Consider the following 23,709-nt stretch of genomic DNA (forward strand, 5'->3'; position numbering starts at 1 on the left):
TTGGAGTTTCGGAGTTTTGGAGTTTTGGAGTTTTGGAGTTTCGGAGTTTCGGAGTTTCGGAGTTTCGGAGTTTTGGAGTTTCGGAGTTTTGGAGTTTCGGAGTTTCGGAGTTTCGGAGTTTTGGAGCTTCGGAGTTTCGGAGTTTCGGAGTTTTGGAGTTTTGGAGTTTCGGAGTTTTGGAGTTTTGGAGTTTTGCAGTTTTGGAGTTTTGGAGTTTTGGAGTTTTGGAGTTTCGGAGTTTTGGAGTTTTGGAGTTTTGGAGTTTTGGAGTTTCGGAGTTTTGGAGTTTTGGAGTTTCGGAGTTTCGGAGTTTTGGAGTTTCGGAGTTTTGGAGTTTCGGAGTTTTGGAGTTTTGGAGTTTTGGAGTTTCGGAGTTTCGGAGTTTTGGAGTTTTGGAGTTTTGGAGTTTTGGAGTTTCGGAGTTTTGCAGTTTTGGAGTTTTGCAGTTTTGGAGTTTTGGAGTTTTGGAGTTTCGGAGTTTCGGAGTTTCGGTGTTTTGGAGTTTTGGAGTTTTGGAGTTTCGGAGTTTTGGAGTTTTGGAGTTTTGGAGTTTTGGAGTTTTGGAGTTTCGGAGTTCTAGAGTTTTGGAGTTTTGGAGTTTCGGAGTTTCGGAGTTTTGGAGTTTTGGAGTTTTGGAGTTTCGGAGTTTCGGAGTTTCGGAGTTTTGGAGTTTTGGAGTTTCGAAGTTTCGGAGTTTTGGAGTTTTGGAGTTTTGGAGTTTCGGAGTTTCAGAGTTTCGGAGTTTTGGAGTTTTGGAGTTTTGGAGTTTTGGAGTTTCGGAGTTTCGGAGTTTTGGAGTTTTGGAGTTTCGGAGTTTCGGAGTTTTGGAGTTTTGGAGTTTCGGAGTTTCGGAGTTTTGGAGTTTTGGAGTTTTGGAGTTTTGCAGTTTTGGAGTTTCGGAGTTTTGGAGTTTTGGAGTTTTGGAGTTTCGGAGTTTTGGAGTTTCGGAGTTTTGGAGTTTTGGAGTTTTGGAGTTTTGGAGTTTCGGAGTTTCGGAGTTTTGGAGTTTTGGAGTTTTGGAGTTTCGGAGTTTCGGAGTTTTGGAGTTTTGGAGTTTCGGAGCTTCGGAGTTTTGGAGTTTTGGAGTTTTGGAGTTTCGGAGTTCTAGAGTTTTGGAGTTTTGGAGTTCCGGAGTTTCGGAGTTTTGGAGTTTTGGAGTTTTGGAGTTTTGGAGGTTTGGAGTTTTGGAGTTTCGGAGTTTCGGAGTTTCGGAGTTTTCGAGTTTTGGAGTTTGGGAGTTTCCGAGTTTCGGAGTATCGGAGTTTTGGAGTTTCGGAGTTTTGGAGTTTTGGAGTTTTGGAGTTTCGGAGTTTCGGAGTTTCGGAGTTTCGGAGTTTCGGAGTTTTGGAGTTTCGGAGTTTCGGAGTTTTGGAGTTTCGGAGTTTCGGAGTTTCGGAGTTTTGGAGTTTTGGAGTTTTGGAGTTTCGGAGTTCTAGAGTTTTGGAGTTTTGGAGTTTCGGAGTTTCGGAGTTTTGGAGTTTCGGAGTTCTAGAGTTTTGGAGTTTTGGAGTTTCGGAGTTTCGGAGTTTTGGAGTTTCGGAGTTTTGGAGTTTCGGAGTTTTGGAGTTTTGGAGTTTTGGAGTTTCGGAGTTTCGGAGTTTCGGAGTCTCGGAGTTTCGGAGTTTTGGAGTTTCGGAGTTTCGGAGTTTTGGAGTTTCGGAGTTTCGGAGTTTCGGAGTTTTGGAGTTTTGGAGTTTTGGAGTTTCGGAGTTTTGGAGTTTTGGAGTTTTGGAGTTTTGGAGTTTCGGAGTTTCGGAGTTTTGGAGTTTTGGAGTTTTGGAGTTTTGGAGTTTTGGAATTTTGGAGTTTCGGAGTTTTGGAGTTTTGGAGTTTTGGAGTTTCGGAGTTTCGGAGTTTCGGAGTTTCGGAGTTTTGGAGTTTTGGAGTTTCGGAGTTTCGGAGTTTTGGAGTTTTGGAGTTTTGGAGTTTCGGAGTTTCGGAGTTTCGGAGTTTTGGAGTTTTGGAGTTTTGGAGTTTCGGAGTTTCGGAGTTTTAGAGTTTCGGAGTTTTGGAGTTTTGGAGTTTTGGAGTTTCGGAGTTTCGGAGTTTTGGAGTTTCGGAGTTTCGGAGTTTCGGAGTTTTGGAGTTTTGGAGTTTGGGAGTTTTGGAGTTTCGGAGTTTTGCAGTTTTGGAGTTTTGGAGTTTCGGAGTTTTGGAGTTTTGGAGTTTTGGAGTTTTGGAGTTCTGGAGTTTTGGAGTTTCGGAGTTTTGGAGTTTTGGAGTTTTGGAGTTTTGGAGTTTCGGAGTTTCGGAGTTTTCGAGTTTTGGAGTTTCGGAGTTTCGGAGTTTTGGAGTTTTGGAGTTTTGGAGTTTTGGAGGTTTGGAGTTTTGGAGTTTCGGAGTTTCGGAGTTTCGGAGTTTTCGAGTTTTGGAGTTTGGGAGTTTCCGAGTTTCGGAGTATCGGAGTTTCGGAGTTTCGGAGTTTTGGAGTTTTGGAGTTTTGGAGTTTCGGAGTTTTGCAGTTTTGGAGTTTTGCAGTTTTGGAGTTTTGGAGTTTTGGAGTTTCGGAGTTTCGGAGTTTCGGTGTTTTGGAGTTTTGGAGTTTTGGAGTTTTGGAGTTTTGGAGTTTCGGAGTTTCGGAGTTTCGGAGTTTCGGAGTTTCGGAGTTTCGGAGTTTTGGAGTTTTTGGAGTTTTGGAGTTTCGGAGTTTTGGAGTTTTGGAGTTTTGGAGTTTCGGAGTTTTGGAGTTTCGGAGTTTTGGAGTTTTGGAGTTTTGGAGTTTCGGAGTTTCGGAGTTTTGGAGTTTCGGAGTTTCGGAGTTTTGGAGTTTTGGAGTTTTGGAGTTTCGGAGTTTTGCAGTTTTGGAGTTTTGGAGTTTCGGAGTTTTGGAGTTTTGGAGTTTCGGAGTTTTGGAGTTTCGGAGTTTCGGAGTTTTGGAGTTTCAGAGTTTTGGAGTTTCGGAGTTTCGGAGTTTCGGAGTTTTGCAGTTTTGGAGTTTCGGAGTTTCGGAGTTTTGGAGTTTTGGAGTTTTGGAGTTTCGGAGTTTCGGAGTTTTGGAGTTTCGGAGTTTTGGAGTTTCAGAGTTTTGGAGTTTTGGAGTTTCGGAGTTTCGGAGTTTTGGAGTTTCGGAGTTTTGGAGTTTCGGAGTTTCGGAGTTTCGGAGTTTTGCAGTTTTGGAGTTTCGGAGTTTCGGAGTTTTGGAGTTTTGGAGTTTTGGAGTTTCGGAGTTTCGGAGTTTTGGAGTTTCGGAGTTTTGGAGTTTCAGAGTTTTGGAGTTTCGGAGTTTCGGAGTTTTGGAGTTTTTGGAGTTTTGGAGTTTCGGAGTTTTGGAGTTTTGGAGTTTTGGAGTTTCGGAGTTTCGGAGTTTTGGAGTTTCGGAGTTTTGGAGTTTTGGAGTTTTGGAGTTTCGGAGTTTCGGAGTTTTGGAGTTTCGGAGTTTCGGAGTTTTGGAGTTTTGGAGTTTTGGAGTTTCGGAGTTTTGCAGTTTTGGAGTTTTGGAGTTTCGGAGTTTTGGAGTTTTGGAGTTTCGGAGTTTCGGAGTTTTGGAGTTTTGGAGTTTCGGAGTTTTGGAGTTTTGGAGTTTTGCAGTTTTGGAGTTTTGGAGTTTTGGAGTTTTGGAGTTTCGGAGTTTTGGAGTTTTGGAGTTTCGGAGTTTCGGAGTTTTGGAGTTTTGGAGTTTTGGAGTTTTGGAGTTTCGGAGTTTTGCAGTTTTGGAGTTTTGCAGTTTTGGAGTTTTGGAGTTTTGGAGTTTCGGAGTTTTGGAGTTTTGGAGTTTCGGAGTTTCGGAGTTTTGGAGTTTTGGAGTTTCGGAGTTTTGGAGTTTTGGAGTTTCGGAGTTTCGGAGTTTTGGAGTTTTGGAGTTTTGGAGTTTTGGAGTTTTGGAGTTTCGGAGTTTTGGAGTTTCGGAGTTTTGGAGTTTTGGAGTTTTGGAGTTTTGGAGTTTTGGAATTTTGGAGTTTCGGAGTTTTGGAGTTTTGGAGTTTTGGAGTTTCGGAGTTTTGGAATTTCGGAGTTTTGGAGTTTTGGAGTTTTGGAGTTTTGGAGTTTTGGAATTTTGGAGTTTCGGAGTTTTGGAGTTTTGGAGTTTTGGAGTTTCGGAGATTCGGAGTTTCGGAGTTTCGGAGTTTTGGAGTTTTGGAGTTTCGGAGTTTCGGAGTTTTGGAGTTTTGGAGTTTTGGAGTTTCGGAGTTTCGGAGTTTCGGAATTTTGGAGTTTTGGAGTTTTGGAGTTTCGGAGTTTCGGAGTTTCGGAGTTTTGGAGTTTTGGAGTTTTGGAGTTTTGGAGTTTCGGAGTTTCGGAGTTTTGGAGTTTTGCAGTTTTGGAGTTTCGGAGTTTCGGAGTTTTGGAGTTTCGGAGTTTTGGAGTTTCGGAGTTTTGGAGTTTTGGAGTTTCGAAGTTTCGGAGTTTCGGAGTGTTGGAGTTTTGGAGTTTCGGAGTTTCGGAGTTTTGGAATTTTGGAGTTTTGCAGTTTTGGAGTTTTGGAGTTTTGGAGTTTTAGAGTTTTGGAGTTTCGGAGTTTTGGAGTTTCGGAGTTTTGGAGTTTCGGAGTTTTGGAGTTTCGGAGTTTTGGAGTTTCGGAGTTTCGGAGTTTTGGAGTTTCGGAGTTTTGGAGTTTCAGAGTTTTGGAGTTTTGGAGTTTCGGAGTTTCGGAGTTTTGGAGTTTCGGAGTTTTGGAGTTTCGGAGTTTCGGAGTTTCGGAGTTTTGCCGTTTTGGAGTTTCGGAGTTTCGGAGTTTTGGAGTTTTGGAGTTTTGGAGTTTCGGAGTTTCGGAGTTTTGGAGTTTCGGAGTTTTGGAGTTTCAGAGTTTTGGAGTTTCGGAGTTTCGGAGTTTTGGAGTTTTTGGAGTTTTGGAGTTTCGGAGTTTTGGAGTTTTGGAGTTTTGGAGTTTCGGAGTTTCGGAGTTTTGGAGTTTCGGAGTTTTGGAGTTTTGGAGTTTTGGAGTTTCGGAGTTTCGGAGTTTTGGAGTTTCGGAGTTTCGGAGTTTTGGAGTTTTGGAGTTTTGGAGTTTCGGAGTTTTGCAGTTTTGGAGTTTTGGAGTTTCGGAGTTTTGGAGTTTTGGAGTTTCGGAGTTTCGGAGTTTTGGAGTTTTGGAGTTTCGGAGTTTTGCAGTTTTGGAGTTTTGCAGTTTTGGAGTTTTGGAGTTTTGGAGTTTCGGAGTTTTGGAGTTTTGGAGTTTCGGAGTTTCGGAGTTTTGGAGTTTTGGAGTTTCGGAGTTTTGGAGTTTTGGAGTTTCGGAGTTTCGGAGTTTTGGAGTTTTGGAGTTTTGGAGTTTTGGAGTTTTGGAGTTTCGGAGTTTTGGAGTTTCGGAGTTTTGGAGTTTTGGAGTTTTGGAGTTTTGGAGTTTTGGAATTTTGGAGTTTCGGAGTTTTGGAGTTTTGGAGTTTTGGAGTTTCGGAGTTTTGGAATTTCGGAGTTTTGGAGTTTTGGAGTTTTGGAGTTTTGGAGTTTTGGAATTTTGGAGTTTCGGAGTTTTGGAGTTTTGGAGTTTTGGAGTTTCGGAGTTTCGGAGTTTCGGAGTTTCGGAGTTTTGGAGTTTTGGAGTTTCGGAGTTTCGGAGTTTTGGAGTTTTGGAGTTTTGGAGTTTCGGAGTTTCGGAGTTTCGGAATTTTGGAGTTTTGGAGTTTTGGAGTTTCGGAGTTTCGGAGTTTTGGAGTTTTGGAGTTTTGGAGTTTCGGAGTTTCGGAGTTTTGGAGTTTTGCAGTTTTGGAGTTTCGGAGTTTCGGAGTTTTGGAGTTTCGGAGTTTTGGAGTTTCGGAGTTTTGGAGTTTTGGAGTTTCGAAGTTTCGGAGTTTCGGAGTGTTGGAGTTTTGGAGTTTCGGAGTTTCGGAGTTTTGGAATTTTGGAGTTTTGCAGTTTTGGAGTTTTGGAGTTTTGGAGTTTTAGAGTTTTGGAGTTTCGGAGTTTTGGAGTTTCGGAGTTTTGGAGTTTCGGAGTTTTGGAGTTTCGGAGTTTCGGAGTTTGGGAGTTTCGGAGTTTTGGAGTTTCGGAGTTTTGGAGTTTTAGAGTTTCGGAGTTTCGGAGTTTTGGAGTTTTGGAGTTTTGGAGTTTTGGAGTTTCGGAGTTTCGGAGTTTTGGAGTTTTGGAGTTTTGGAGTTTTGGAGTTTCGGAGTTTTGGAGTTTCGGAGTTTTGGAGTTTCGGAGTTTCGGAGTTTTGGAGTTTTGGAGTTTCGGAGTTTTGGAGTTTTGGAGTTTTGTAGTTTCGGAGTTTTGGAGTTTCGGAGTTTTGGAGTTTTGGAGTTTTGGAGTTTTGGAGTTTCGGAGTTTTGGAGTTTCGGAGTTTTGGAGTTTTGGAGTTTTGGAGTTTCGGAGTTTCGGAGTTTCGGAGTTTCGGAGTTTTGGAGTTTCGGAGTTTTGGAGTTTCGGAGTTTCGGAGTTTCGGAGTTTTGGAGCTTCGGAGTTTCGGAGTTTCGGAGTTTTGGAGTTTTGGAGTTTCGGAGTTTTGGAGTTTTGGAGTTTTGCAGTTTTGGAGTTTTGGAGTTTTGGAGTTTTGGAGTTTCGGAGTTTTGGAGTTTTGGAGTTTTGGAGTTTTGGAGTTTCGGAGTTTTGGAGTTTTGGAGTTTCGGAGTTTCGGAGTTTTGGAGTTTCGGAGTTTTGGAGTTTCGGAGTTTTGGAGTTTTGGAGTTTTGGAGTTTCGGAGTTTCGGAGTTTTGGAGTTTTGGAGTTTTGGAGTTTTGGAGTTTCGGAGTTTTGCAGTTTTGGAGTTTTGCAGTTTTGGAGTTTTGGAGTTTTGGAGTTTCGGAGTTTCGGAGTTTCGGTGTTTTGGAGTTTTGGAGTTTTGGAGTTTCGGAGTTTTGGAGTTTTGGAGTTTTGGAGTTTTGGAGTTTTGGAGTTTCGGAGTTCTAGAGTTTTGGAGTTTTGGAGTTTCGGAGTTTCGGAGTTTTGGAGTTTTGGAGTTTTGGAGTTTTGGAGTTTCGGAGTTTCGGAGTTTCGGAGTTTTGGAGTTTTGGAGTTTCGAAGTTTCGGAGTTTTGGAGTTTTGGAGTTTTGGAGTTTCGGAGTTTCAGAGTTTCGGAGTTTTGGAGTTTTGGAGTTTTGGAGTTTTGGAGTTTCGGAGTTTCGGAGTTTTGGAGTTTTGGAGTTTCGGAGTTTCGGAGTTTTGGAGTTTTGGAGTTTCGGAGTTTCGGAGTTTTGGAGTTTTGGAGTTTTGGAGTTTTGCAGTTTTGGAGTTTCGGAGTTTTGGAGTTTTGGAGTTTTGGAGTTTCGGAGTTTTGGAGTTTCGGAGTTTTGGAGTTTTGGAGTTTTGGAGTTTTGGAGTTTCGGAGTTTCGGAGTTTTGGAGTTTTGGAGTTTTGGAGTTTCGGAGTTTCGGAGTTTTGGAGTTTTGGAGTTTCGGAGCTTCGGAGTTTTGGAGTTTTGGAGTTTTGGAGTTTCGGAGTTCTAGAGTTTTGGAGTTTTGGAGTTCCGGAGTTTCGGAGTTTTGGAGTTTTGGAGTTTTGGAGTTTTGGAGGTTTGGAGTTTTGGAGTTTCGGAGTTTCGGAGTTTCGGAGTTTTCGAGTTTTGGAGTTTGGGAGTTTCCGAGTTTCGGAGTATCGGAGTTTTGGAGTTTCGGAGTTTTGGAGTTTTGGAGTTTTGGAGTTTCGGAGTTTCGGAGTTTCGGAGTTTCGGAGTTTCGGAGTTTTGGAGTTTCGGAGTTTCGGAGTTTTGGAGTTTCGGAGTTTCGGAGTTTCGGAGTTTTGGAGTTTTGGAGTTTTGGAGTTTCGGAGTTCTAGAGTTTTGGAGTTTTGGAGTTTCGGAGTTTCGGAGTTTTGGAGTTTCGGAGTTCTAGAGTTTTGGAGTTTTGGAGTTTCGGAGTTTCGGAGTTTTGGAGTTTCGGAGTTTTGGAGTTTCGGAGTTTTGGAGTTTTGGAGTTTTGGAGTTTCGGAGTTTCGGAGTTTCGGAGTCTCGGAGTTTCGGAGTTTTGGAGTTTCGGAGTTTCGGAGTTTTGGAGTTTCGGAGTTTCGGAGTTTCGGAGTTTTGGAGTTTTGGAGTTTTGGAGTTTCGGAGTTTTGGAGTTTTGGAGTTTTGGAGTTTTGGAGTTTCGGAGTTTCGGAGTTTTGGAGTTTTGGAGTTTTGGAGTTTTGGAGTTTTGGAATTTTGGAGTTTCGGAGTTTTGGAGTTTTGGAGTTTTGGAGTTTCGGAGTTTCGGAGTTTCGGAGTTTCGGAGTTTTGGAGTTTTGGAGTTTCGGAGTTTCGGAGTTTTGGAGTTTTGGAGTTTTGGAGTTTCGGAGTTTCGGAGTTTCGGAGTTTTGGAGTTTTGGAGTTTTGGAGTTTCGGAGTTTCGGAGTTTTAGAGTTTCGGAGTTTTGGAGTTTTGGAGTTTTGGAGTTTCGGAGTTTCGGAGTTTTGGAGTTTCGGAGTTTCGGAGTTTCGGAGTTTTGGAGTTTTGGAGTTTGGGAGTTTTGGAGTTTCGGAGTTTTGCAGTTTTGGAGTTTTGGAGTTTCGGAGTTTTGGAGTTTTGGAGTTTTGGAGTTTTGGAGTTCTGGAGTTTTGGAGTTTCGGAGTTTTGGAGTTTTGGAGTTTTGGAGTTTTGGAGTTTCGGAGTTTCGGAGTTTTCGAGTTTTGGAGTTTCGGAGTTTCGGAGTTTTGGAGTTTTGGAGTTTTGGAGTTTTGGAGGTTTGGAGTTTTGGAGTTTCGGAGTTTCGGAGTTTCGGAGTTTTCGAGTTTTGGAGTTTGGGAGTTTTGGAGTTTCGGAGTTTCGGAGTTTCGGAGTTTTGGAGTTTTGGAGTTTTGGAATTTTGGAGTTTCGGAGTTTTGGAGTTTTGGAGTTTTGGAGTTTTGGAGTTTTGGAGTTTTGGAGTTTCGGAGTTCTAGAGTTTTGGAGTTTTGGAGTTTCGGAGTTTCGGAGTTTTGGAGTTTCGGAGTTCTAGAGTTTTGGAGTTTTGGAGTTTCGGAGTTTCGGAGTTTTGGAGTTTCGGAGTTTTGGAGTTTCGGAGTTTTGGAGTTTTGGAGTTTTGGAGTTTCGGAGTTTCGGAGTTTCGGAGTCTCGGAGTTTCGGAGTTTTGGAGTTTCGGAGTTTCGGAGTTTTGGAGTTTCGGAGTTTCGGAGTTTCGGAGTTTTGGAGTTTTGGAGTTTTGGAGTTTCGGAGTTTTGGAGTTTCGGAGTTTTGGAGTTTTGGAGTTTTGGAGTTTCGGAGTTTCGGAGTTTCTGGAGTTTTGGAGTTTTGGAGTTTTGGAGTTTTGGAGTTTCGGAGTTTCGGAGTTTTGGAGTTTTGGAGTTTCGGAGTTTCGGAGTTTTGGAGTTTTGGAGTTTCGGAGTTTCGGAGTTTCGGAGTTTTGGAGTTTTGGAGTTTTGGAGTTTTGCAGTTTTGGAGTTTCGGAGTTTTGGAGTTTTGGAGTTTTGGAGTTTTGGAGTTTTGCAGTTTTGGAGTTTTGGAGTTTTGGAGTTTCGGAGTTTCGGAGTTTCGGTGTTTTGGAGTTTTGGAGTTTTGGAGTTTTGGAGTTTTGGAGTTTCGGAGTTTCGGAGTTTCGGAGTTTCGGAGTTTCGGAGTTTTGGAGTTTTTGGAGTTTTGGAGTTTCGGAGTTTTGGAGTTTTGGAGTTTCGGAGTTTCGGAGTTTTGGAGTTTCGGAGTTTTGGAGTTTTGGAGTTTTGGAGTTTCGGAGTTTCGGAGTTTTGGAGTTTCGGAGTTTCGGAGTTTTGGAGTTTTGGAGTTTTGGAGTTTCGGAGTTTTGCAGTTTTGGAGTTTTGGAGTTTCGGAGTTTTGGAGTTTTGGAGTTTCGGAGTTTTGGAGTTTCGGAGTTTCGGAGTTTTGGAGTTTCAGAGTTTTGGAGTTTCGGAGTTTCGGAGTTTCGGAGTTTTGCAGTTTTGGAGTTTCGGAGTTTCGGAGTTTTGGAGTTTTGGAGTTTTGGAGTTTCGGAGTTTCGGAGTTTTGGAGTTTCGGAGTTTTGGAGTTTCAGAGTTTTGGAGTTTTGGAGTTTCGGAGTTTCGGAGTTTTGGAGTTTCGGAGTTTTGGAGTTTCGGAGTTTCGGAGTTTCGGAGTTTTGCAGTTTTGGAGTTTCGGAGTTTCGGAGTTTTGGAGTTTTGGAGTTTTGGAGTTTCGGAGTTTCGGAGTTTTGGAGTTTCGGAGTTTTGGAGTTTCAGAGTTTTGGAGTTTCGGAGTTTCGGAGTTTTGGAGTTTTTGGAGTTTTGGAGTTTCGGAGTTTTGGAGTTTTGGAGTTTTGGAGTTTCGGAGTTTCGGAGTTTTGGAGTTTCGGAGTTTTGGAGTTTTGGAGTTTTGGAGTTTCGGAGTTTCGGAGTTTTGGAGTTTCGGAGTTTCGGAGTTTTGGAGTTTTGGAGTTTTGGAGTTTCGGAGTTTTGCAGTTTTGGAGTTTTGGAGTTTTGGAGTTTCGGAGTTTTGGAGTTTTGGAGTTTCGGAGTTTCGGAGTTTTGGAGTTTTGGAGTTTCGGAGTTTTGGAGTTTTGGAGTTTTGCAGTTTTGGAGTTTTGGAGTTTTGGAGTTTTGGAGTTTCGGAGTTTTGGAGTTTTGGAGTTTCGGAGTTTCGGAGTTTTGGAGTTTTGGAGTTTTGGAGTTTTGGAGTTTCGGAGTTTTGCAGTTTTGGAGTTTTGCAGTTTTGGAGTTTTGGAGTTTTGGAGTTTCGGAGTTTTGGAGTTTTGGAGTTTCGGAGTTTCGGAGTTTTGGAGTTTTGGAGTTTCGGAGTTTTGGAGTTTTGGAGTTTCGGAGTTTCGGAGTTTTGGAGTTTTGGAGTTTTGGAGTTTTGGAGTTTTGGAGTTTCGGAGTTTTGGAGTTTCGGAGTTTTGGAGTTTTGGAGTTTTGGAGTTTTGGAATTTTGGAGTTTCGGAGTTTTGGAGTTTTGGAGTTTTGGAGTTTCGGAGTTTTGGAATTTCGGAGTTTTGGAGTTTTGGAGTTTTGGAGTTTTGGAATTTTGGAGTTTCGGAGTTTTGGAGTTTTGGAGTTTTGGAGTTTCGGAGTTTCGGAGTTTCGGAGTTTCGGAGTTTTGGAGTTTTGGAGTTTCGGAGTTTCGGAGTTTCGGAGTTTTGGAGTTTTGGAGTTTTGGAGTTTCGGAGTTCTAGAGTTTTGGAGTTTTGGAGTTTCGGAGTTTCGGAGTTTTGGAGTTTCGGAGTTCTAGAGTTTTGGAGTTTTGGAGTTTCGGAGTTTCGGAGTTTTGGAGTTTCGGAGTTTTGGAGTTTCGGAGTTTTGGAGTTTTGGAGTTTTGGAGTTTCGGAGTTTCGGAGTTTCGGAGTCTCGGAGTTTCGGAGTTTTGGAGTTTCGGAGTTTCGGAGTTTTGGAGTTTCGGAGTTTCGGAGTTTCGGAGTTTTGGAGTTTTGGAGTTTTGGAGTTTCGGAGTTTTGGAGTTTTGGAGTTTTGGAGTTTTGGAGTTTCGGAGTTTCGGAGTTTTGGAGTTTTGGAGTTTTGGAGTTTTGGAGTTTTGGAATTTTGGAGTTTCGGAGTTTTGGAGTTTTGGAGTTTTGGAGTTTCGGAGTTTCGGAGTTTCGGAGTTTCGGAGTTTTGGAGTTTTGGAGTTTCGGAGTTTCGGAGTTTTGGAGTTTTGGAGTTTTGGAGTTTCGGAGTTTCGGAGTTTCGGAGTTTTGGAGTTTTGGAGTTTTGGAGTTTCGGAGTTTCGGAGTTTTAGAGTTTCGGAGTTTTGGAGTTTTGGAGTTTTGGAGTTTCGGAGTTTCGGAGTTTTGGAGTTTCGGAGTTTCGGAGTTTCGGAGTTTTGGAGTTTTGGAGTTTGGGAGTTTTGGAGTTTCGGAGTTTTGCAGTTTTGGAGTTTTGGAGTTTCGGAGTTTTGGAGTTTTGGAGTTTTGGAGTTTTGGAGTTTTGAAGTTTCGGAGTTTTGGAGTTTTGGAGTTTTGGAGTTTTGGAGTTTCGGAGTTTCGGAGTTTTCGAGTTTTGGAGTTTCGGAGTTTCGGAGTTTTGGAGTTTTGGAGTTTTGGAGTTTTGGAGGTTTGGAGTTTTGGAGTTTCGGAGTTTCGGAGTTTCGGATTTTTCGAGTTTTGGAGTTTGGGAGTTTTGGAGTTTCGAAGTTTCGGAGTTTCGGAGTTTTGGAGTTTTGGAGTTTTGGAATTTTGGAGTTTCGGAGTTTTGGAGTTTTGGAGTTTTGGAGTTTTGGAGTTTTGGAGTTTTGGAGTTTCGGAGTTCTAGAGTTTTGGAGTTTTGGAGTTTCGGAGTTTCGGAGTTTTGGAGTTTCGGAGTTCTAGAGTTTTGGAGTTTTGGAGTTTCGGAGTTTCGGAGTTTTGGAGTTTCGGAGTTTTGGAGTTTCGGAGTTTTGGAGTTTTGGAGTTTTGGAGTTTCGGAGTTTCGGAGTTTCGGAGTCTCGGAGTTTCGGAGTTTTGGAGTTTCGGAGTTTCGGAGTTTTGGAGTTTCGGAGTTTCGGAGTTTCGGAGTTTTGGAGTTTTGGAGTTTTGGAGTTTCGGAGTTTTGGAGTTTCGGAGTTTTGGAGTTTTGGAGTTTTGGAGTTTCGGAGTTTCGGAGTTTCTGGAGTTTTGGAGTTTTGGAGTTTTGGAGTTTTGGAGTTTCGGAGTTTCGGAGTTTTGGAGTTTTGGAGTTTCGGAGTTTCGGAGTTTTGGAGTTTTGGAGTTTCGGAGTTTCGGAGTTTCGGAGTTTTGGAGTTTTGGAGTTTTGGAGTTTTGCAGTTTTGGAGTTTCGGAGTTTTGGAGTTTTGGAGTTTTGGAGTTTTGGAGTTTTGCAGTTTTGGAGTTTTGGAGTTTTGGAGTTTCGGAGTTTCGGAGTTTCGGTGTTTTGGAGTTTTGGAGTTTTGGAGTTTTGGAGTTTCGGAGTTTCGGAGTTTCGGAGTTTCGGAGTTTCGGAGTTTCGGAGTTTTGGAGTTTTTGGAGTTTTGGAGTTTCGGAGTTTTGGAGTTTTGGAGTTTTGGAGTTTCGGAGTTTCGGAGTTTTGGAGTTTCGGAGTTTTGGAGTTTTGGAGTTTTGGAGTTTCGGAGTTTCGGAGTTTTGGAGTTTCGGAGTTTCGGAGTTTTGGAGTTTTGGAGTTTTGGAGTTTCGGAGTTTTGCAGTTTTGGAGTTTTGGAGTTTCGGAGTTTTGGAGTTTTGGAGTTTCGGAGTTTTGGAGTTTCGGAGTTTCGGAGTTTTGGAGTTTCAGAGTTTTGGAGTTTCGGAGTTTCGGAGTTTCGGAGTTTTGCAGTTTTGGAGTTTCGGAGTTTCGGAGTTTTGGAGTTTTGGAGTTTTGGAGTTTCGGAGTTTCGGAGTTTTGGAGTTTCGGAGTTTTGGAGTTTCAGAGTTTTGGAGTTTTGGAGTTTCGGAGTTTCGGAGTTTTGGAGTTTCGGAGTTTTGGAGTTTCGGAGTTTCGGAGTTTCGGAGTTTTGCAGTTTTGGAGTTTCGGAGTTTCGGAGTTTTGGAGTTTTGGAGTTTTGGAGTTTCGGAGTTTCGGAGTTTTGGAGTTTCGGAGTTTTGGAGTTTCAGAGTTTTGGAGTTTCGGAGTTTCGGAGTTTTGGAGTTTTTGGAGTTTTGGAGTTTCGGAGTTTTGGAGTTTTGGAGTTTTGGAGTTTCGGAGTTTCGGAGTTTTGGAGTTTCGGAGTTTTGGAGTTTTGGAGTTTTGGAGTTTCGGAGTTTCGGAGTTTTGGAGTTTCGGAGTTTCGGAGTTTTGGAGTTTTGGAGTTTTGGAGTTTCGGAGTTTTGCAGTTTTGGAGTTTTGGAGTTTCGGAGTTTTGGAGTTTTGGAGTTTCGGAGTTTCGGAGTTTTGGAGTTTTGGAGTTTCGGAGTTTTGGAGTTTTGGAGTTTTGCAGTTTTGGAGTTTTGGAGTTTTGGAGTTTTGGAGTTTCGGAGTTTTGGAGTTTTGGAGTTTCGGAGTTTCGGAGTTTTGGAGTTTTGGAGTTTTGGAGTTTTGGAGTTTCGGAGTTTTGCAGTTTTGGAGTTTTGCAGTTTTGGAGTTTTGGAGTTTTGGAGTTTCGGAGTTTTGGAGTTTTGGAGTTTCGGAGTTTCGGAGTTTTGGAGTTTTGGAGTTTCGGAGTTTTGGAGTTTTGGAGTTTCGGAGTTTCGGAGTTTTGGAGTTTTGGAGTTTTGGAGTTTTGGAGTTTTGGAGTTTCGGAGTTTTGGAGTTTCGGAGTTTTGGAGTTTTGGAGTTTTGGAGTTTTGGAGTTTTGGAATTTTGGAGTTTCGGAGTTTTGGAGTTTTGGAGTTTTGGAGTTTCGGAGTTTTGGAATTTCGGAGTTTTGGAGTTTTGGAGTTTTGGAGTTTTGGAGTTTTGGAATTTTGGAGTTTCGGAGTTTTGGAGTTTTGGAGTTTTGGAGTTTCGGAGTTTCGGAGTTTCGGAGTTTCGGAGTTTTGGAGTTTTGGAGTTTCGGAGTTTCGGAGTTTTGGAGTTTTGGAGTTTTGGAGTTTCGGAGTTTCGGAGTTTCGGAGTTTTGGAGTTTTGGAGTTTTGGAGTTTCGGAGTTTCGGAGTTTCGGAGTTTTGGAGTTTTGGAGTTTTGGAGTTTTGGAGTTTCGGAGTTTCGGAGTTTTGGAGTTTTGCAGTTTTGGAGTTTCGGAGTTTCGGAGTTTTGGAGTTTCGGAGTTTTGGAGTTTCGGAGTTTTGGAGTTTCGAAGTTTCGGAGTTTCGGAGTGTTGGAGTTTTGGAGTTTCGGAGTTTCGGAGTTTTGGAATTTTGGAGTTTTGCAGTTTTGGAGTTTTGGAGTTTTGGAGTTTTAGAGTTTTGGAGTTTCGGAGTTTTGGAGTTTCGGAGTTTTGGAGTTTCGGAGTTTTGCAGTTTCGGAGTTTCGGAGTTTCGGAGTTTCGGAGTTTCGGAGTTTTGGAGTTTCGGAGTTTTGGAGTTTTAGAGTTTCGGAGTTTCGGAGTTTTGGAGTTTTGGAGTTTTGGAGTTTTGGAGTTTCGGAGTTTCGGAGTTTTGGAGTTTTGGAGTTTTGGAGTTTTGGAGTTTCGGAGTTTTGGAGTTTCGGAGTTTTGGAGTTTCGGAGTTTCGGAGTTTTGGAGTTTTGGAGTTTCGGAGTTTTGGAGTTTTGGAGTTTTGTAGTTTCGGAGTTTTGGAGTTTCGGAGTTTTGGAGTTTTGGAGTTTTGGAGTTTCGGAGTTTTGGAGTTTCGGAGTTTTGGAGTTTTGGAGTTTTGGAGTTTCGGAGTTTCGGAGTTTCGGAGTTTCGGAGTTTTGGAGTTTCGGAGTTTTGGAGTTTCGGAGTTTCGGAGTTTCGGAGTTTTGGAGTTTCGGAGTTTCGGAGTTTCGGAGTTTTGGAGTTTTGGAGTTTCGGAGTTTTGGAGTTTTGGAGTTTTGCAGTTTTGGAGTTTTGGAGTTTTGGAGTTTTGGAGTTTCGGAGTTTTGGAGTTTTGGAGTTTTGGAGTTTTGGAGTTTCGGAGTTTTGGAGTTTTGGAGTTTCGGAGTTTCGGAGTTTTGGAGTTTCGGAGTTTTGGAGTTTCGGAGTTTTGGAGTTTTGGAGTTTTGGAGTTTCGGAGTTTCGGAGTTTTGGAGTTTTGGAGTTTTGGAGTTTTGGAGTTTCGGAGTTTTGGAGTTTTGGAGTTTCGGAGTTTTGGAGTTTCGGAGTTTTGGAGTTTTGGAGTTTTGGAGTTTCGGAGTTTTGGAGTTTCGGGGTTTTGGAGTTTTGGAGTTTTGGAGTTTTGGAGTTTCGGAGTTTTGGAGTTTCGGAGTTTTGGAGTTTTGGAGTTTTGGAGTTTTGGAGTTTCGGAGTTTTGGAGTTTTGGAGTTTTGGAGTTTTGGAGTTTCGGAGTTTTGGAGTTTTGGAGTTTCGTAGTTTCGGAGTTTTGGAGTTTCGGAGTTTCGGAGTTTCGGAGTTTCGGAGTTTTGGAGTTTTGGAGTTTTGGAGTTTCGGAGTTTCGGAGTTTCGGAGTTTTGGAGTTTTGGAGTTTTGGAGTTTCGGAGTTTCGGAGTTTTGGAGTTTTGCAGTTTTGGAGTTTCGGAGTTTCGGAGTTTTGGAGTTTCGGAGTTTTGGAGTTTCGGAGTTTTGGAGTTTCGAAGTTTCGGAGTTTCGGAGTGTTGGAGTTTTGGAGTTTCGGAGTTTCGGAGTTTTGGAATTTTGGAGTTTTGCAGTTTTGGAGTTTTGGAGTTTTGGAGTTTTAGAGTTTTGGAGTTTCGGAGTTTTGGAGTTTCGGAGTTTTGGAGTTTCGGAGTTTTGGAGTTTCGGAGTTTCGGAGTTTCGGAGTTTCGGAGTTTTGGAGTTTCGGAGTTTTGGAGTTTTAGAGTTTCGGAGTTTCGGAGTTTTGGAGTTTTGGAGTTTTGGAGTTTTGGAGTTTCGGAGTTTCGGAGTTTTGGAGTTTTGGAGTTTTGGAGTTTTGGAGTTTCGGAGTTTTGGAGTTTCGGAGTTTTGGAGTTTCGGAGTTTCGGAGTTTTGGAGTTTTGGAGTTTCGGAGTTTTGGAGTTTTGGAGTTTTGTAGTTTCGGAGTTTTGGAGTTTCGGAGTTTTGGAGTTTTGGAGTTTTGGAGTTTTGGAGTTTCGGAGTTTTGGAGTTTCGGAGTTTTGGAGTTTTGGAGTTTTGGAGTTTCGGAGTTTCGGAGTTTCGGAGTTTCGGAGTTTTGGAGTTTCGGAGTTTTGGAGTTTCGGAGTTTCGGAGTTTCGGAGTTTTGGAGTTTCGGAGTTTCGGAGTTTCGGAGTTTTGGAGTTTTGGAGTTTCGGAGTTTTGGAGTTTTGGAGTTTTGCAGTTTTGGAGTTTTGGAGTTTTGGAGTTTTGGAGTTTCGGAGTTTTGGAGTTTTGGAGTTTTGGAGTTTTGGAGTTTCGGAGTTTTGGAGTTTTGGAGTTTCGGAGTTTCGGAGTTTTGGAGTTTCGGAGTTTTGGAGTTTCGGAGTTTTGGAGTTTTGGAGTTTTGGAGTTTCGGAGTTTCGGAGTTTTGGAGTTTTGGAGTTTTGGAGTTTTGGAGTTTCGGAGTTTTGGAGTTTTGGAGTTTCGGAGTTTTGGAGTTTCGGAGTTTTGGAGTTTTGGAGTTTTGGAGTTTCGGAGTTTTGGAGTTTCGGGGTTTTGGAGTTTTGGAGTTTTGGAGTTTTGGAGTTTCGGAGTTTTGGAGTTTCGGAGTTTTGGAGTTTTGGAGTTTTGGAGTTTTGGAGTTTCGGAGTTTTGGAGTTTTGGAGTTTTGGAGTTTTGGAGTTTCGGAGTTTTGGAGTTTTGGAGTTTCGGAGTTTCGGAGTTTTGGAGTTTCGGAGTTTCGGAGTTTTGGAGTTTTGGAGTTTCGGAGTTCTAGAGTTTTGGAGTTTTGGAGTTTCGGAGTTTCGGAGTTTTGGAGTTTTGGAGTTTTGGAGTTTTGGAGTTTCGGAGTTTCGGAGTTTTGGAGTTTCGGAGTTTCGGAGTTTTGGAGTTTTGGAGTTTTGGAGTTTCGGAGTTTTGGAGTTTCGGAGTTTCGGAGTTTTGGAGTTTTGGAGTTTCGGAGTTTTGGAGTTTTGGAGGTTTGGAGTTTTGGAGTTTCGATGTTTCGGAGTTTCGGAGTGTTGGAGTTTTGGAGTTTTGGAGTTTCGGAGTTTTGGAGTTTCGGAGTTTTGGAGTTTTGGAGTTTCGGAGTTTCGGAGTTTTGGAGTTTTGGAGTTTTGGAGTTTTGGAGTTTTGGAGATTTGGAGTTTCGGAGTTTTGCAGTTTTGGAGTTTCGGAGTTTCGGAGTTTTGGAGTTTTGGAGTTTTGGAGTTTCGGAGTTTCGGAGTTTTGGAGTTTTGGAGTTTCGGAGTTTTGGAGTTTTGGAGTTTCGGAGTTTCGGAGTTTTGGAGTTTTGCAGTTTTGGAGTTTCGGAGTTTCGGAGTTTTGGAGTTTCGGAGTTTTGGAGTTTCGGAGTTTTGGAGTTTTGGAGTTTCGAAGTTTCGGAGTTTCGGAGTGTTGGAGTTTTGGAGTTTCGGAGTTTCGGAGTTTCGGAGTTTTGGAATTTTGGAGTTTTGCAGTTTTGGAGTTTTGGAGTTTTGGAGTTTTAGAGTTTTGGAGTTTCGGAGTTTTGGAGTTTCGGAGTTTTGGAGTTTCGGAGTTTTGGAGTTTCGGAGTTTCGGAGTTTCGGAGTTTCGGAGTTTTGGAGTTTTGGAGTTTCGGAGTTTTGGAGTTTTGGAGTTTTGTAGTTTCGGAGTTTTGGAGTTTCGGAGTTTTGGAGTTTTGGAGTTTTGGAGTTTTGGAGTTTTGGAGTTTCGGAGTTTTGGAGTTTCGGAGTTTTGGAGTTTTGGAGTTTTGGAGTTTCGGAGTTTCGGAGTTTCGGAGTTTTGGAGTTTTGGAGTTTCGGAGTTTTGGAGTTTTGGAGTTTTGCAGTTTTGGAGTTTTGGAGTTTTGGAGTTTTGGAGTTTTGGAGTTTCGGAGTTTTGGAGTTTTGGAGTTTTGGAGTTTTGGAGTTTCGGAGTTTTGGAGTTTCGGAGTTTTGGAGTTTTGGAGTTTTGGAGTTTTGGAGTTTTGGAGTTTCGGAGTTTCGGAGTTTTGGAGTTTTGGAGTTTCGGAGTTTCGGAGTTTCGGAGTTTCTGAGTTTCTAAGTTTCGGAGTTTTGGAGTTTCGGAGTTTCGGAGTTTTGGAGTTTCGGAGTTTCGGAGTTTCGGAGTTTCGGAGTTTTGGAGTTTTGGAGTTTCGGAGTTTTGGAGTTTTGGAGTTTTGCAGTTTTGGAGTTTTGGAGTTTTGGAGTTTTGGAGTTTTGGAGTTTTGGAGTTTCGGAGTTTTGGAGTTTTGGAGTTTTGGAGTTTTGGAGTTTTGGAGTTTCGGAGTTTTGGAGTTTCGGAGTTTTGGAGTTTTGGAGTTTTGGAGTTTTGGAGTTTCGGAGTTTTGGAGTTTTGGAGTTTTGGAGTTTTGGAGTTTTGGAGTTTCGGAGTTTTGGAGTTTTGGAGTTTCGGAGTTTCGGAGTTTTGGAGTTTTGGAGTTTCGGAGTTTCGGAGTTTCGGAGTTTTGGAGTTTTGGAGTTTTGGAGTTTTGCAGTTTTGGAGTTTTGGAGTTTTGGAGTTTTGGAGTTTTGGAGTTTTGGAGTTTCGGAGTTTTGGAGTTTTGGAGTTTTGGAGTTTCGGAGTTTTGGAGTTTCGGAGTTTTGGAGTTTTGGAGTTTTGGAGTTTTGGAGTTTCGGAGTTTTGGAGTTTCGGGGTTTTGGAGTTTTGGAGTTTTGGAGTTTTGGAGTTTCGGAGTTTTGGAGTTTCGGAGTTTTGGAGTTTTGGAGTTTTGGAGTTTTGGAGTTTCGGAGTTTTGGAGTTTTGGAGTTTTGGAGTTTTGGAGTTTCGGAGTTTTGGAGTTTTGGAGTTTCGGAGTTTCGGAGTTTTGGAGTTTCGGAGTTTCGGAGTTTCGGAGTTTCGGAGTTTTGGAGTTTTGGAGTTTTGGAGTTTCGGAGTTTCGGAGTTTCGGAGTTTTGGAGTTTTGGAGTTTTGGAGTTTCGGAGTTTCGGAGTTTTGGAGTTTTGCAGTTTTGGAGTTTCGGAGTTTCGGAGTTTTGGAGTTTCGGAGTTTTGGAGTTTCGGAGTTTTGGAGTTTCGAAGTTTCGGAGTTTCGGAGTGTTGGAGTTTTGGAGTTTCGGAGTTTCGGAGTTTTGGAATTTTGGAGTTTTGCAGTTTTGGAGTTTTGGAGTTTTGGAGTTTTAGAGTTTTGGAGTTTCGGAGTGTTGGAGTTTCGGAGTTTTGGAGTTTCGGAGTTTTGGAGTTTCGGAGTTTCGGAGTTTCGGAGTTTCGGAGTTTTGGAGTTTCGGAGTTTTGGAGTTTTAGAGTTTCGGAGTTTCGGAGTTTTGGAGTTTTGGAGTTTTGGAGTTTTGGAGTTTCGGAGTTTCGGAGTTTTGGAGTTTTGGAGTTTTGGAGTTTTGGAGTTTCGGAGTTTTGGAGTTTCGGAGTTTTGGAGTTTCGGAGTTTCGGAGTTTTGGAGTTTTGGAGTTTCGGAGTTTTGGAGTTTTGGAGTTTTGTAGTTTCGGAGTTTTGGAGTTTCGGAGTTTTGGAGTTTTGGAGTTTTGGAGTTTTGGAGTTTCGGAGTTTTGGAGTTTCGGAGTTTTGGAGTTTTGGAGTTTTGGAGTTTCGGAGTTTCGGAGTTTCGGAGTTTCGGAGTTTTGGAGTTTCGGAGTTTTGGAGTTTCGGAGTTTCGGAGTTTCGGAGTTTTGGAGTTTCGGAGTTTCGGAGTTTCGGAGTTTTGGAGTTTTGGAGTTTCGGAGTTTTGGAGTTTTGGAGTTTTGCAGTTTTGGAGTTTTGGAGTTTTGGAGTTTTGGAGTTTCGGAGTTTTGGAGTTTTGGAGTTTTGGAGTTTTGGAGTTTCGGAGTTTTGGAGTTTTGGAGTTTCGGAGTTTCGGAGTTTTGGAGTTTCGGAGTTTTGGAGTTTCGGAGTTTTGGAGTTTTGGAGTTTTGGAGTTTCGGAGTTTCGGAGTTTTGGAGTTTTGGAGTTTTGGAGTTTTGGAGTTTCGGAGTTTTGGAGTTTTGGAGTTTCGGAGTTTTGGAGTTTCGGAGTTTTGGAGTTTTGGAGTTTTGGAGTTTCGGAGTTTTGGAGTTTCGGGGTTTTGGAGTTTTGGAGTTTTGGAGTTTTGGAGTTTCGGAGTTTTGGAGTTTCGGAGTTTTGGAGTTTTGGAGTTTTGGAGTTTTGGAGTTTCGGAGTTTTGGAGTTTTGGAGTTTTGGAGTTTTGGAGTTTCGGAGTTTTGGAGTTTTGGAGTTTCGGAGTTTCGGAGTTTTGGAGTTTCGGAGTTTCGGAGTTTTGGAGTTTTGGAGTTTCGGAGTTCTAGAGTTTTGGAGTTTTGGAGTTTCGGAGTTTCGGAGTTTTGGAGTTTTGGAGTTTTGGAGTTTTGGAGTTTCGGAGTTTCGGAGTTTTGGAGTTTCGGAGTTTCGGAGTTTTGGAGTTTTGGAGTTTTGGAGTTTCGGAGTTTTGGAGTTTCGGAGTTTCGGAGTTTTGGAGTTTTGGAGTTTCGGAGTTTTGGAGTTTTGGAGGTTTGGAGTTTTGGAGTTTCGATGTTTCGGAGTTTCGGAGTGTTGGAGTTTTGGAGTTTTGGAGTTTCGGAGTTTTGGAGTTTCGGAGTTTTGGAGTTTTGGAGTTTTGGAGTTTCGGAGTTTTGGAGTTTTGGAGGTTTGGAGTTTTGGAGTTTCGATGTTTCGGAGTTTCGGAGTGTTGGAGTTTTGGAGTTTTGGAGTTTCGGAGTTTTGGAGTTTCGGAGTTTTGGAGTTTTGGAGTTTCGGAGTTTCGGAGTTTTGGAGTTTTGGAGTTTTGGAGTTTTGGAGTTTTGCAGATTTGGAGTTTCGGAGTTTTGCAGTTTTGGAGTTTCGGAGTTTCGGAGTTTTGGAGTTTTGGAGTTTTGGAGTTTCGGAGTTTCGGAGTTTTGGAGTTTTGGAGTTTCGGAGTTTTGGAGTTTTGGAGTTTCGGAGTTTCGGAGTTTTGGAGTTTTGCAGTTTTGGAGTTTCGGAGTTTCGGAGTTTTGGAGTTTCGGAGTTTTGGAGTTTCGGAGTTTTGGAGTTTTGGAGTTTCGAAGTTTCGGAGTTTCGGAGTGTTGGAGTTTTGGAGTTTCGGAGTTTCGGAGTTTCGGAGTTTTGGAATTTTGGAGTTTTGCAGTTTTGGAGTTTTGGAGTTTTGGAGTTTTAGAGTTTTGGAGTTTCGGAGTTTTGGAGTTTCGGAGTTTTGGAGTTTCGGAGTTTTGGAGTTTCGGAGTTTCGGAGTTTCGGAGTTTCGGAGTTGTGGAGTTTTGGAGTTTCGGAGTTTTGGAGTTTTGGAGTTTTGTAGTTTCGGAGTTTTGGAGTTTCGGAGTTTTGGAGTTTTGGAGTTTTGGAGTTTTGGAGTTTTGGAGTTTCGGAGTTTTGGAGTTTCGGAGTTTTGGAGTTTTGGAGTTTTGGAGTTTCGGAGTTTCGGAGTTTCGGAGTTTTGGAGTTTTGGAGTTTCGGAGTTTTGGAGTTTTGGAGTTTTGCAGTTTTGGAGTTTTGGAGTTTTGGAGTTTTGGAGTTTTGGAGTTTCGGAGTTTTGGAGTTTTGGAGTTTTGGAGTTTTGGAGTTTCGGAGTTTTGGAGTTTCGGAGTTTTGGAGTTTTGGAGTTTTGGAGTTTTGGAGTTTTGGAGTTTCGGAGTTTCGGAGTTTTGGAGTTTTGGAGTTTCGGAGTTTCGGAGTTTCGGAGTTTCTGAGTTTCTAAGTTTCGGAGTTTTGGAGTTTCGGAGTTTCGGAGTTTTGGAGTTTCGGAGTTTCGGAGTTTCGGAGTTTCGGAGTTTTGGAGTTTTGGAGTTTCGGAGTTTTGGAGTTTTGGAGTTTTGCAGTTTTGGAGTTTTGGAGTTTTGGAGTTTTGGAGTTTTGGAGTTTTGGAGTTTCGGAGTTTTGGAGTTTTGGAGTTTTGGAGTTTTGGAGTTTTGGAGTTTCGGAGTTTTGGAGTTTCGGAGTTTTGGAGTTTTGGAGTTTTGGAGTTTTGGAGTTTCGGAGTTTTGGAGTTTTGGAGTTTTGGAGTTTTGGAGTTTTGGAGTTTCGGAGTTTTGGAGTTTTGGAGTTTCGGAGTTTCGGAGTTTTGGAGTTTTGGAGTTTCGGAGTTTCGGAGTTTCGGAGTTTTGGAGTTTTGGAGTTTTGGAGTTTTGCAGTTTTGGAGTTTTGGAGTTTTGGAGTTTTGGAGTTTTGGAGTTTTGGAGTTTCGGAGTTTTGGAGTTTTGGAGTTTTGGAGTTTTGGAGTTTCGGAGTTTTGGAGTTTTGGAGTTTTGGCGTTTTGGAGTTTCGGAGTTCTAGAGTTTTGGAGTTTTGGAGTTTCGGAGTTTCGGAGTTTTGGAGTTTTGAAGTTTTGGAGTTTTGGAGTTTCGGAGTTTCGGAATTTCGGAGTTTCGGAGTTTCGGAGTTTCGGAGTTTCGGAGTTTCGGTGTTTTGGAGTTTTGGAGTTTTGGAGTTTCGGAGTTTTGGAGTTTTGGAGTTTTGGAGTTTTGGAGTTTCGGAGTTTTGGTGTTTTGGAGTTTCGGAGTTTTGGAGTTTTGGAGTTTTGGAGTTTCGGAGTTTTGGAGTTTCGGAGTTTTGGAGTTTTGGAGTTTTGGAGTTTTGGAGTTTTGGAGTTTCGGAGTTTTGGAGTTTCGGAGTTTTGGAGTTTTGGAGTTTTGGAGTTTCGGAGTTTCGGAGTTTCGGAGTTTTGGAGTTTCGGAGTTTTGGAGTTTCGGAGTTTCGGAGTTTCGGAGTTTTGGAGTTTCGGAGTTTCGGAGTTTCGGAGTTTTGGAGTTTTGGAGTTTCGGAGTTTTGGAGTTTTGGAGTTTTGCAGTTTTGGAGTTTTGGAGTTTTGGAGTTTCGGAGTTTTGGAGTTTTGGAGTTTTGGAGTTTTGGAGTTTCGGAGTTTTGGAGTTTCGGAGTTTTGGAGTTTTGGAGTTTTGGAGTTTCGGAGTTTCGGAGTTTTGGAGTTTTGGAGTTTTGGAGTTTTGGAGTTTTGGAATTTTGGAGTTTCGGAGTTTTGGAGTTTTGGAGTTTTGGAGTTTCGGAGTTTCGGAGTTTCGGAGTTTCGGAGTTTTGGAGTTTTGGAGTTTCGGAGTTTCGGAGTTTTGGAGTTTTGGAGTTTTGGAGTTTCGGAGTTTCGGAGTTTCGGAGTTTTGGAGTTTTGGAGTTTTGGAGTTTCGGAGTTTCGGAGTTTTAGAGTTTCGGAGTTTTGGAGTTTTGGAGTTTTGGAGTTTCGGAGTTTCGGAGTTTTGGAGTTTCGGAGTTTCGGAGTTTTGGAGTTTTGGAGTTTGGGAGTTTTGGAGTTTCGGAGTTTTGCAGTTTTGGAGTTTTGGAGTTTCGGAGTTTTGGAGTTTTGGAGTTTTGGAGTTTTGGAGTTTTGGAGTTTTGGAGTTTCGGAGTTTTGGAGTTTTGGAGTTTTGGAGTTTTGGAGTTTCGGAGTTTCGGAGTTTTCGAGTTTTGGAGTTTCGGAGTTTCGGAGTTTTGGAGTTTTGGAGTTTTGGAGTTTTGGAGGTTTGGAGTTTTGGAGTTTCGGAGTTTCGGAGTTTCGGAGTTTTCGAGTTTTGGAGTTTGGGAGTTTCCGAGTTTCGGAGTATCGGAGTTTCGGAGTTTCGGAGTTTTGGAGTTTTGGAGTTTTGGAGTTTCGG

Source organism: Amblyomma mixtum, unplaced genomic scaffold (genome assembly GCF_055824585.1).
Source record: "Amblyomma mixtum isolate Tamu unplaced genomic scaffold, ASM5582458v1 scaffold_12, whole genome shotgun sequence".
NCBI lineage: Eukaryota > Metazoa > Arthropoda > Arachnida > Ixodida > Ixodidae > Amblyomma > Amblyomma mixtum.